This window comes from Myotis davidii, unplaced genomic scaffold, assembly GCF_000327345.1.
Source record: "Myotis davidii unplaced genomic scaffold, ASM32734v1 scaffold355, whole genome shotgun sequence".
Taxonomy (NCBI): domain Eukaryota; kingdom Metazoa; phylum Chordata; class Mammalia; order Chiroptera; family Vespertilionidae; genus Myotis; species Myotis davidii.
The window spans coordinates 924,213-934,332 of NW_006286818.1; the positions used below are offsets into that span (position 1 = coordinate 924,213).

The 10,120-nt window shown below is 42.2% G+C and overlaps 1 long non-coding RNA gene across 1 annotated transcript in view; it reads right to left on the reverse strand.

The window, feature by feature from the left end:
- Positions 1–4,998: 4,998 nt before the first annotated feature.
- Positions 4,999–10,120, reverse strand: part of LOC107182280 — a 10,938-nt gene continuing 5,816 nt past the window's right edge. Inside the window, exons 2-3 of the long non-coding RNA XR_001512996.1 lie at positions 6,101–6,108; positions 4,999–5,068 (exon numbers count right to left, since the gene is read on the reverse strand). This is a non-coding gene — a long non-coding RNA (uncharacterized LOC107182280). The remainder of the gene's footprint in view (positions 5,069–6,100; positions 6,109–10,120) is intronic.

Genomic DNA, 10,120 nt, shown 5'->3' on the forward strand with positions numbered 1-10,120 from the left:
TTCACACCGGTTGTCAGGAGCCACCTGGCAGCCGCTTTGATATGGTTTCTTCCTTGGGGAGCATCTAGGGAGGGGAAGCAGCCATGGTGCCAGAGGCTGACTTCCAGGAGGCCAGTGGTGCTGTCGGGATCGTGCCGGAAGCACAGTTCCTTCGGTGCCTGGCACGTTCTCCAGAGATTGGACCTGCAGGACTACTGAGGGAGGGAGTGGCTGCCACCGCGGCTGGTCGGTCAGCTGAGCAGCATTGCTGCTGTGGGAGCACACTGACCACCGGGTGGCAGCTCCTGCATTGAGAGGCTTCCCCCTGGTGGTCAGTGTGTGTCATAGCGACCAGTCAACCAGTCATTTGGTTACTTAGGCTTTTATATACTGGTATATAGATGAGTACTGGATTTTGTCAAGTGCTTTTTCTTTGTCTATTGATATGATCAGTATTTTTGTGTGTGTGTGAATTGATTTCAGAGAGGGAGAGGGAGAGAGAGAGAAAGAAACATCAATGAGAGAATCATTGATCAGCTGCCTCCTGCATACCCCACACTGGGGATTGAGCCCACAACCCTGGCCTGTGTCCTGACCAGGAATCAAACTGTGACCTCCTGGTTCATAGGTTGATGCTCAGCAACTGAGCCAGGCTGATCATGTGGTTTTTATCCTTCATTTTGTGTATGTGGTGTCTCACGTTTATTGATTTGTGGATATTGTACCAACCTTGAATCCCCAGAATAAATCCCACCTGATCATGGTGTGTGATCTTTTTAAATATTGCTGGATCCATTATGTTCATCAGGGATATTGCCCTGTAATTTTTGTTCTTTGCAGTGTCTTTATCTGGTTTTGGAATTAGGATCATGCTGGCCTTGTAAAGTGAGCCTGGGAGTCTTCTCTCCTCTTGCATATTTTGGCATAGTTTGTGAAGGATGTGTTAGTTTTTCTTTGAATGTTTGGTAGAATTTATCTGTGAGGCCATCTGGTCCGGGAAGTTTTGTTGGGAGTGTTTTTATTGCTGCTTCAGTTTCACTGGTTGTAATCTGTCTGTTCAGATCCTGCGATTCTTCCTGATTCAGTTTTGGAAGCTTGTATATTCTAGGAGTTTATACATTTTGTCCATTGTCCAATTTTTTGGCATACAGTTGTTTGTAATATTTTCTTTCAATCCTTTGTATTACTTTGGTGTCAGTTGTTACTTCACCTCTTTCATTTCTAATTTATTGCTAAACTCTCTTTTTTATCTTTATGAGTCTGGTTAAAGGTTTGTCAATCTTTTCTATCTTTTCAAAGCACTAGCTCTTGGTTTCATTGATCTTTTGTATTGATTTTTTAGACTCAATTTTATTTATTTCTGCTCTGATCTTTATTATTTTCTTTCTTATACTCACTTTGGGGTTTGTTTGTTCTTTTTCAAGTGTCTTTAAATGTAAAGTTAGATTGTTTGAGACTTTTCTTTCTTTCTTTCTTTTTTTAAATATATTTTATTGATTTTTTACAGAGAGGAAGGGAGAGAGATAGAGAGTCAGAACTATCGATGAGAGAGAAACATTGATTAGCCGCCTCCTGCACATCCCCCACTGGGGATGTGCCCGCAACCCAGGTACATGCCCTTGACCAGAATCGAACCTGGGACCCTTCAGTCCGCAGGCGGACGCTCTATCCACTGAGCCAGACTGGTTTCGGCAAGACTTTTCTTGTTTTTTGAGATAGGCCTGTAATGCTATGGATTTCCCTCTTAGGACTGCTTTCACTGCATCCTATAGATTTTGAGTTGTTTTACCTCATTTTCATTTGTTTCACGGTATCTTTTGATATCTTCTTTGATCTCATTGTTAACCCATTCATTGTTTAGTAATATGTTATTTGGCCTCCATGTCTTTGTGTGTTTTTCAGTTTTTTCTTGAGGTTGATTTCCAGTTTCAGAGAAGATGCTTGATATTATTTTAATATTCTTAAATTATTGATATTTGTTTTGTGTCCTAATATGTGGTTTTTCCTAGAAAATGTTCCATGTGCACTGAAAAGAAGGTATATTCTGCTGTTTTGGGTGAAATGCTCTAAAGATATCAATTAAATCCATCTGATCTAGTGTGCCATTTAAGGCCACTTAATCTAGGCATTTTCTGTCTAGAAGATCTATTCATTGATGTCAACAGGGTGTTAAAATCCCCTACTATGACTGTCCATCTCTCCCTTTATATCCATCAAGATCTGCTTTATATTTAGATGTTCCTCTCTTGAGTACATAAATGTTTATAAGGGTTATAGTATCTTGTTGAATTACTCCCTTTATTGTTATGTAGTATTATTCTTTGTCCTTATTTTTTTAAAATATATTTTATTGATTTTCCACAGAGAGGAAGGGAGAGAGATAGAGAGTTAGAAACATCGATGAGAGAGAAACACCGACCAGCTGCCTCCTGCACATCTCCCACTGGGGTTGCGCCCGCAACCCAGGCACATGCCCTTGACCGGAATCGAACCTGGGACCCTTCAGTCCACAGGCCGACGCTCCATCCACTGAGCCAAACCGGCCTCGGCCTTTGTTTTTTTTAAAGTCTACTTTGTCTAATGTAAGTATTGCTACCTCAGCTTTTTTTTTTTTATTTCCATTTGCATGAAATATCTTTTTCCATCCCTTTACTTTTAATATATATTTTTTATTGATTTTTTACAGAGAGGAAGGGAGAGAGATAGAGAGTAGAAACATCGATCAGCTCCCTCCTGCACATTTCCCACTGGGGATGTGCCCGCAACCCAGGTACATGCCCTTGACCGGAATCGAACCTGGGACCCTTCAGTCCACAGGCCGACGCTCTATCCACTGAGCCAAACCGGTTTCGGCCATCCCTTTACTTTTAGTCTGTGTGTATCTTTTCATTATGAGGGGGGTATCTTGTAGACAGCATATACAGGGTGTCCCAAAAAAGTGTATCCACCTTTTGAATAATTATTTAACCCATTCTAATGGGTTAAATCTGAAAAGAAAGAAACATCAGTTGAGTTATTAGCTGTTGAAGTGTGTGTACATTTTTGGGGAGACCCAGTATATGGTTCATGTTTTCTTATTTGTTCAGCTATCTGTCTTTTATTTAGAGCATTTAAGCCATTTACATTTAAAGTAATTATTGATAGGTACACATTTATTGACATTTTATTCTTTTAATTATATTCCTGTTTTTGTTTTCTTCTCATCTTCTCCCTCCTCCTCCCCTCCTCCTCCTCCTCTTCCTTCCCCTTCTCCTCCTTCTTAAAGAAGGCCCTTTAACAGTTCTTATAATGCTGATTTGGTGGTAATAAACTCCTTTAGCTTTTTCTTGTCTGGGAAGCTGTTTATTTCTCCTTCAATTTTAAAAGGTAACCTTGCTGGGTAAAGTAGTCTTGGTTGTAGGTCCTTGATTTTCACTTTGAATATTTAATGCCAATCCCTTCTGGTCTGAAATGTTTCTGTTGACTTAAATATTGGACACAAAACCATAAAAATCATAGAAGAAAAGATACATAGTAATATCTCAGACATTTCATATAGCAATATTTTTCTGCTATTTCTCCTTGGGCAAGGGAAACAACAGAGAATATAAACAAATGAGACTACACCATACTAAAAAGTTTTCACATAGCAAAGGAAACCATCAACAAAATGAATGGGACAATATATTAACCAATATATCTGATAAGGGGTTAATATCCAAAATTTATAAAGAACTTATAAAACTCAACACCAAAATACCCAAACAATCCAATTAAAAAAAATTGGCAAAGGACCTAAATAAACACTTCTCCAAAAAGGACATGCAGCTGGTCAATAGACATATGAAAAGATACTCAACATCACTAATTGTCAGAGAGATGCAAATTAAAACCACAATGAGGTATCGCCTCACACCTGTCAGAATGACTATCATCAATAAATCAACAAACAACCAGTGTTGGCAAGGATGTGGAGAAAAGGGAACCTTCGTGCACTGTTGGTGGGAATACAGATTGGAGTAGCCACTATGGAGAGCAGTATGGAGTTTCCTCAACCTCTCTGTAAAAAATCAATAAAATATATTTTTTAAAAAATGGAACTGCCTCGTGATCCAGAAATTTCACTTTTGTGGATTTATCCTAAGAAACCCAAAATACTTATTCAGAATAATATATGCATCCCTATGTTCATTGCAGTTTTGTTTACAATAGCCAAAATTTGAAAGCAGCCTAAGTGCCCATCAGCAGATGAGTGAATAAAAAAGCTGTGGGAGCCCTGGCCAGTTTGGCTCAGTGGATAGAGCATTGGCCTGCGGACCAAAAGGTCCCGGTTCGTTTCCAGTCAAGGGCAGGTACCTTGGTTGCAGGCTCCTCCCCAGCCTTGGCCCTGGTCAGGGCTCGTTCAGGAGGCAACCAATCGATGTGTTTCTCTCACATCAATATTTCTCTCTGTCTTTCTCTCTCTTCCACTCTCCCTAAAAATCAATGGAAAAATATCCTCAGGTGAGGATTAACAACAACAAAAAGCTGTGGGACATTTACACATGGAATACTATGCAGCTGTAAAAAAGAAGGATCTGTTACCCTTTGGGACAGCATGGATGGACCTGGAGACTATTGTGCTAAGTGAAATAAGCCAACCTGAGAAAGACAAATATCATATATCTCACTTATTTGTGGAATCTAATGAACAAAACAAATTGACCAACAAAATAATACCCAAGGTTCAGTCGCCGCGGGCTGTGCGAAGCCCGAGGTTGCCACGCGGACACTGCGAACAGGGGCCGGGCGCCGCGGAGAGCATGAGGCTGTGCTGGCTGCCCGTCCTGCTGCTCGCCGCAGAGATGCCTGCAGTGGAAGGCAATTGTGAGAGTAACGAGTTCCAGTGCCAAGATGGGACATGCATCGCCTACAAGTGGGTTTGTGATGGGAGGGCCGAGTGCCAGGACCAGTCTGATGAATCCCAGGAGACATGTAAGTCTGTCACCTGTAAGGTGGAGGGCTTCAGCTGCGGGGGGTGGGGGGGGGGTCGCATCAACTGTTGTATTCCTGAGTTCTGGAGATGTGACGGCCAGATAGACTGCGAGAATGACTCGGACGAGCAAGGCTGCTGTAAGTGTGGCCCCTCACTGGCAGCCCACATGCCAGAATGCCCGTGTGGCCTGATGGGCTTCTGGCTACTATCAGAGCTGGTTCCCCAAGCAGCCTGCCTGGTGTGGATCAGCTGCTCTTCACTCAGCTCCACCTCCTGGGAGTGCATACCAAGGCCCCTCTCTCCCATCGAAGCCCACCTCGGCCTGAAGGTATTGCAGCAAGTAGAATGGCGCCCTCTTAGGGTTATCAGCACACTCGGTGAGGTTGTCCTTGCCACCTGGTATATGCTTCTGTCAGTGAGCCACTATGACCACCATCAGCCATCCCAGGAGGCCAAGCACACAGTAGGTATTCACCCACCAAGATCACTCATCCAACTAACCACTAAGAGGAGGAAAGCTTCACCAAAGAAATGGACTTCTTCAAAGAAACAAGGCCAAGAGTCCTGGAGGGAAATTCACTTTGGAGCTGGGTGTCTGTCTTGGCTCTTTGATTTTATGTATTACTAGAGGCCAGTGCATGAAATTTATGCATGGAGAGGGGGAAGGGGAGTGTCCCTCAGCCCAGCCTGCACCCTCTCCAATCCAATCGGGGGATGTCCAACTGCTTCTCAAAATCTGGGACCGCTGGCTCTTAACCACTAACCTGCCTGCCTGCCTGCCTGCCCTGATTTCCCCTAACTGCTCCCCTGCTGACCTGATCGCCCCTAACTGCCTCTGCCTTGCCCTGCACCTGGGACCCAGGCTTCCCTCCCTCTGACCCGCCGCAGATACCCAGAACCCAGGCCAACTTCGTCTGAGTCAGCCACAGCTGCAGGGGGACCAGGGAGCAGGTGGCTTGTCCCTCTCCCAGGCTGCAGCCCCAGCTGCTGGTGTTTGGGACTGTAGGGCAGGCGGCTTGTCCCTCTCCCGGGCTGCAGCCTGGCTGGTCCCCATTCCTCTCTTTTTTTTTTTATAAATTTTATTGGTTTTTTACAGAGAGGAAGAGAGAGAGATAGAGAGTTAGAAACATTGATGAGAGAGAAACATCGATCAGCTGCCTCCTGCACATCCCCCACTGGGGACATGCCCGCAACCAAGGTACATGCCCTTGACCGGAATCGAACCTGGGACCCTTCAGTCTGCAGACCGACGGTCTATCCACCGAGCCAAACCGGTTTCGGCCCCATTCCTCTCTTGCAAGTTCTTTTGTGCCTGGCTTGTCCCCATTCCTCACTCGCTAGCTCATTTGTGCCTGGTTGGCCCCCATCCCTCTCTCCCCAGTGTTGAGTGTCTAAGCCGTTATGGAGTGATGATGTGCTGGCATGAGGGTGTGATGGCCATTTGCATCTTAGCTCTTTATTATATAGGGTTATTATTGTTTTTTCACTTGTGTAGATTTCTTTTTCAACACCAAAATAATGGAAAAAATAACTAAGATCACATTAACTCCTCAAATTCACAAAACATAAAAGTCCTTAAGAGATTTTTAAAAATATTTTAAAATTGTCTTTTAGGGAGAGAGAGAGAGAGAGAGAGAGAGAGAGAGAGAGAGAGAGAGAAACATCAATGTGAAAGAGAAGCATGGCTTGGCTGCCTCCTGCACATCTCCAACCGGGGATCGATCCTGAAACCCGGGGATGTGCACTGACTGGAATCGAACCTGCAATCTTTCAATGCACAGGACAATGCCCAACCAACTGAGCCACACCATCCAGGGCCTTAAGAGATTAAAAAAAAAATCAACAACAAAATGGCTTACTTGCATTTATTTACCTTAGAAATACACAACTATATATATACATAAGTAACCTTCATTAGTAGTCATCTAATGAAATGACTTCTTGGGGAATATTTTAAAATAAAATGGATAAGTGTTCAAAAAACAATAATAATACCCAAAGTATGGGGGCATGGAACAGACTGACATACCTCATTGTGGGGGTGGGGGACAAGGAAAGATAAATCAAAGAACTTACTTATATGCAAAGCCCCTGGACATGGGCAATAGGGTGGTGAAGACCTGGGGGATGGGTAGAAGCTGGGAGAGGTGGGTAAAGGGAGACGGGGGAAATGGGAGACATCTATAACACTGTCAATTTTTTTTAAAAAATAAAACTGAAGAAAAAAGCAAAATGGAAGTTAATAATCCATGACTCTAGATTAAGAAAAGGGGTATACAAGGATTCTTCTTCCAACTTTTCTAAATATTTAAAGCTGTTTCAAAATAGAGTTAAATATATATGTATAGAAACTAAAACAAGGAAATGGAAATGTCTGCATGGCCATAAAAGAAAAGATTCATATGTAAATAATTCCCAAACTAATATCTATAGAGAGAATCTTCAGGCCAATATTAAGGTATAGTCTTAATTGAAGAGAGATTTGAAGAAATGTAGGGACATGCTACTCTTTGGAGTTTTCTGTGTTTTTGCTTTTTGGAATTTTCTTTTTATTCACACTTTAAAAACTTTATTTATATTAAAAACTCTTGTTTTTGGCCTAACCGGTTTGGCTCAGTGGATAGAGCGTCGGCCTGCGGACTGAAAGGTCCCAGGTTTGATTCCAGTCAAAGGCATGTATCTTGGTTGCAGGCACATTCCCAGTGGGAAGTGTGCAGGAGGCGGCTGATTGATATTTCTCTCTCATCTATGTTTCTAACTCTCTATCCCTCTCCCTTCCTCTCTGTAAAAAATCAATAAAATATATTTAATAAATAAATAAATAAGTAAGTAAAAATAAAAACTCTTGTTTTTAAAAGCATTAACAAGAAAAAGAGAGACAGAACCTAGAGACAGAACCTAGACAGAACATGGCAGGAGAACCTGGATAGAACCTGGTCACAGAACCTGGCTACAGAACCTTGCAACTGAACCTGGCTGGAGAACCTGGCTGAAGAACCTAGCAAGAGAACATGGCTACAGAACCTGGCTGGAGAACCAGGTTGGAGAACCTGGCTGAAGAACCTAGTGACAGAACCTGACTGGAGAACCTAGCGAGAGAACATGGCAAGAGAACCTAGAATGAAACTGGCTGGAGAACATGGCTACAGAACCTGGCTGGAGAACCTAGCGAGAGAACATGGCTATAGAACCTGGCTGGAGACCCTAACCAGAACTTCGCTGGAAATCCTGGCTAGGCTGCTGATCAACTGAACACTGTCTCCATGTCATTCCTTCTTCGCCGACTCCGTTCACACCTTTGGGGACCCCTGGACCTGCTGGGGTTGGACCCCGGCAACAAGTGAAGAAACAAAAAAAATGTGACCAATATTCAAAGGAAAACAGGTGTTCTGCAGTAAAAACTTCATGAACAATGCAAAGGTAGAAATCCTTAGCTCTAAGCGTCTGCTGCAGTATATGAATTCTGGAATAGGTAATTCCTGGATGGGTAACACTGAACCACCCAGTAGGTGACGCAGTGGTAAGCCAGGCTGTTGGAAGCTACAGCTTCCAAGACCAGAAAGTGGTTTCTATTTTCACTCACTAACTGAGTAAAATTTGATTGACTTAAAAAAAAGAAAAACAGAAAAGGTATGGAGCAGAAGACATGCCCCTTAGTAGTGATCAGTGGGAAGGTGCAATTTTTGTTTCTCTGGAATTGAATGTTTAGTGTTTCTATAAACAGAAAAAAAAAAAGACAAAGGTCCCCCAAAGCCCATGGCTGTCCTATTACCCACACCCACCAATACAAAGAGCACCAGCAAAAGAGCAGAGGACAAGAGAAACCAAGAGTGGGCCAGGTGGGAGAACGGGGGCAGTGTCCCCTGTGCAGTATGCTCTTAGGGTCAAAGAACGAAAAGGCTCCTTTTGCCAGAAAAGGAGGGGGAAGAAATGGGAAAACAGAAAAGGGGAGAGAGGGATTTGAATGCATAGAGGAAGAAGGAGAGGCCAATGGGTTGTGCACTTTTCTCCTACCCCATAGCCTTTGAAGTTTTCTTTATAATATTTCAGCATTAAAGAATTTTAGCCCGGACAGGGTTGCTCAGTGGTTGAGCATCGACCTATGAACCAGGAGGTCATTGTTCGATTCCTGGTCAGGGCAAATGCCCAGGATGCAGGCTCGATCCCCAGTGTGGGCATGCAGGAGGCAGCCAATCAATGATTCTCTCTCATTGATGATTTTATCTCTCTCCCTCTCCCTTTCTCAAATGAATAAAAATATATTTAAATTTTTTTTGAAAAAAGTAAAACTTATGAAACACCTAATAGATATAGATATTGCATTAAGAAATGGTGTAAATGACAGTATAAACAATTAAGATTTATATGATGAAGAAACATTTTCTGGAAAAAAATGTTTATTATATGTGACTCCTTTATAATGTTTGAACATGACAAAATTTATGATTCAGTTCTGAATCTAAGTATTGCTTTAAAAATATCAGTAATAATTTCAATGTGGGTCAAAGTTTCTCCAAATTAAAATTACTCTTTTAAATATCTAAAAAGCAATAATTCAAGAAATGTCAATTAGTACTGTTTGAGTGGCTCAGCTGGTTAGTGTTGTCCCAATATACCAAGGTTGCGGGTTTGATCCCCCATTAGGGTACATCTAGGAATCAACCAATGAATACAGAAATAAGTGGAACAATAAAGCAATGTTTCTCTCTCCATCTACCCCCCAAATCAATAAATTTTTTAAAAAGCAAGGTCATTTAATTTAGCATTCCTGGCAATAGAACATACTTCATGAGAAAAATTTTATTATAACAATACAATTAGGGACTCTACCAATTAAAGCAAGAAAAATTAGTTTAATGAAATACATATGTAAGTTATAAATTATATATGACTTTATTACTTATGCAGACATTGCTGGCCCATCTTTAAATTAATTTATCTTGGATATTTTATTGACTTTAAGTCACACAAGAACCATAGCTATGGTTATTGATTTCAGAGAGGAAGGGAGAGGGAGAGAGAGAGAGAAACATCAATGACGAGAGAGAGTCATGGATCGGCTGCCTCCTGCATTGCCGGGAGCCGGCCCATCCTTGCTGTTTCAAGGGACCTGGCACATATGGCATACTGTTCTTAATATATTTGCTCACCTTCTTGGCACACTGTGTTTTAACCAAGGTCACCTCT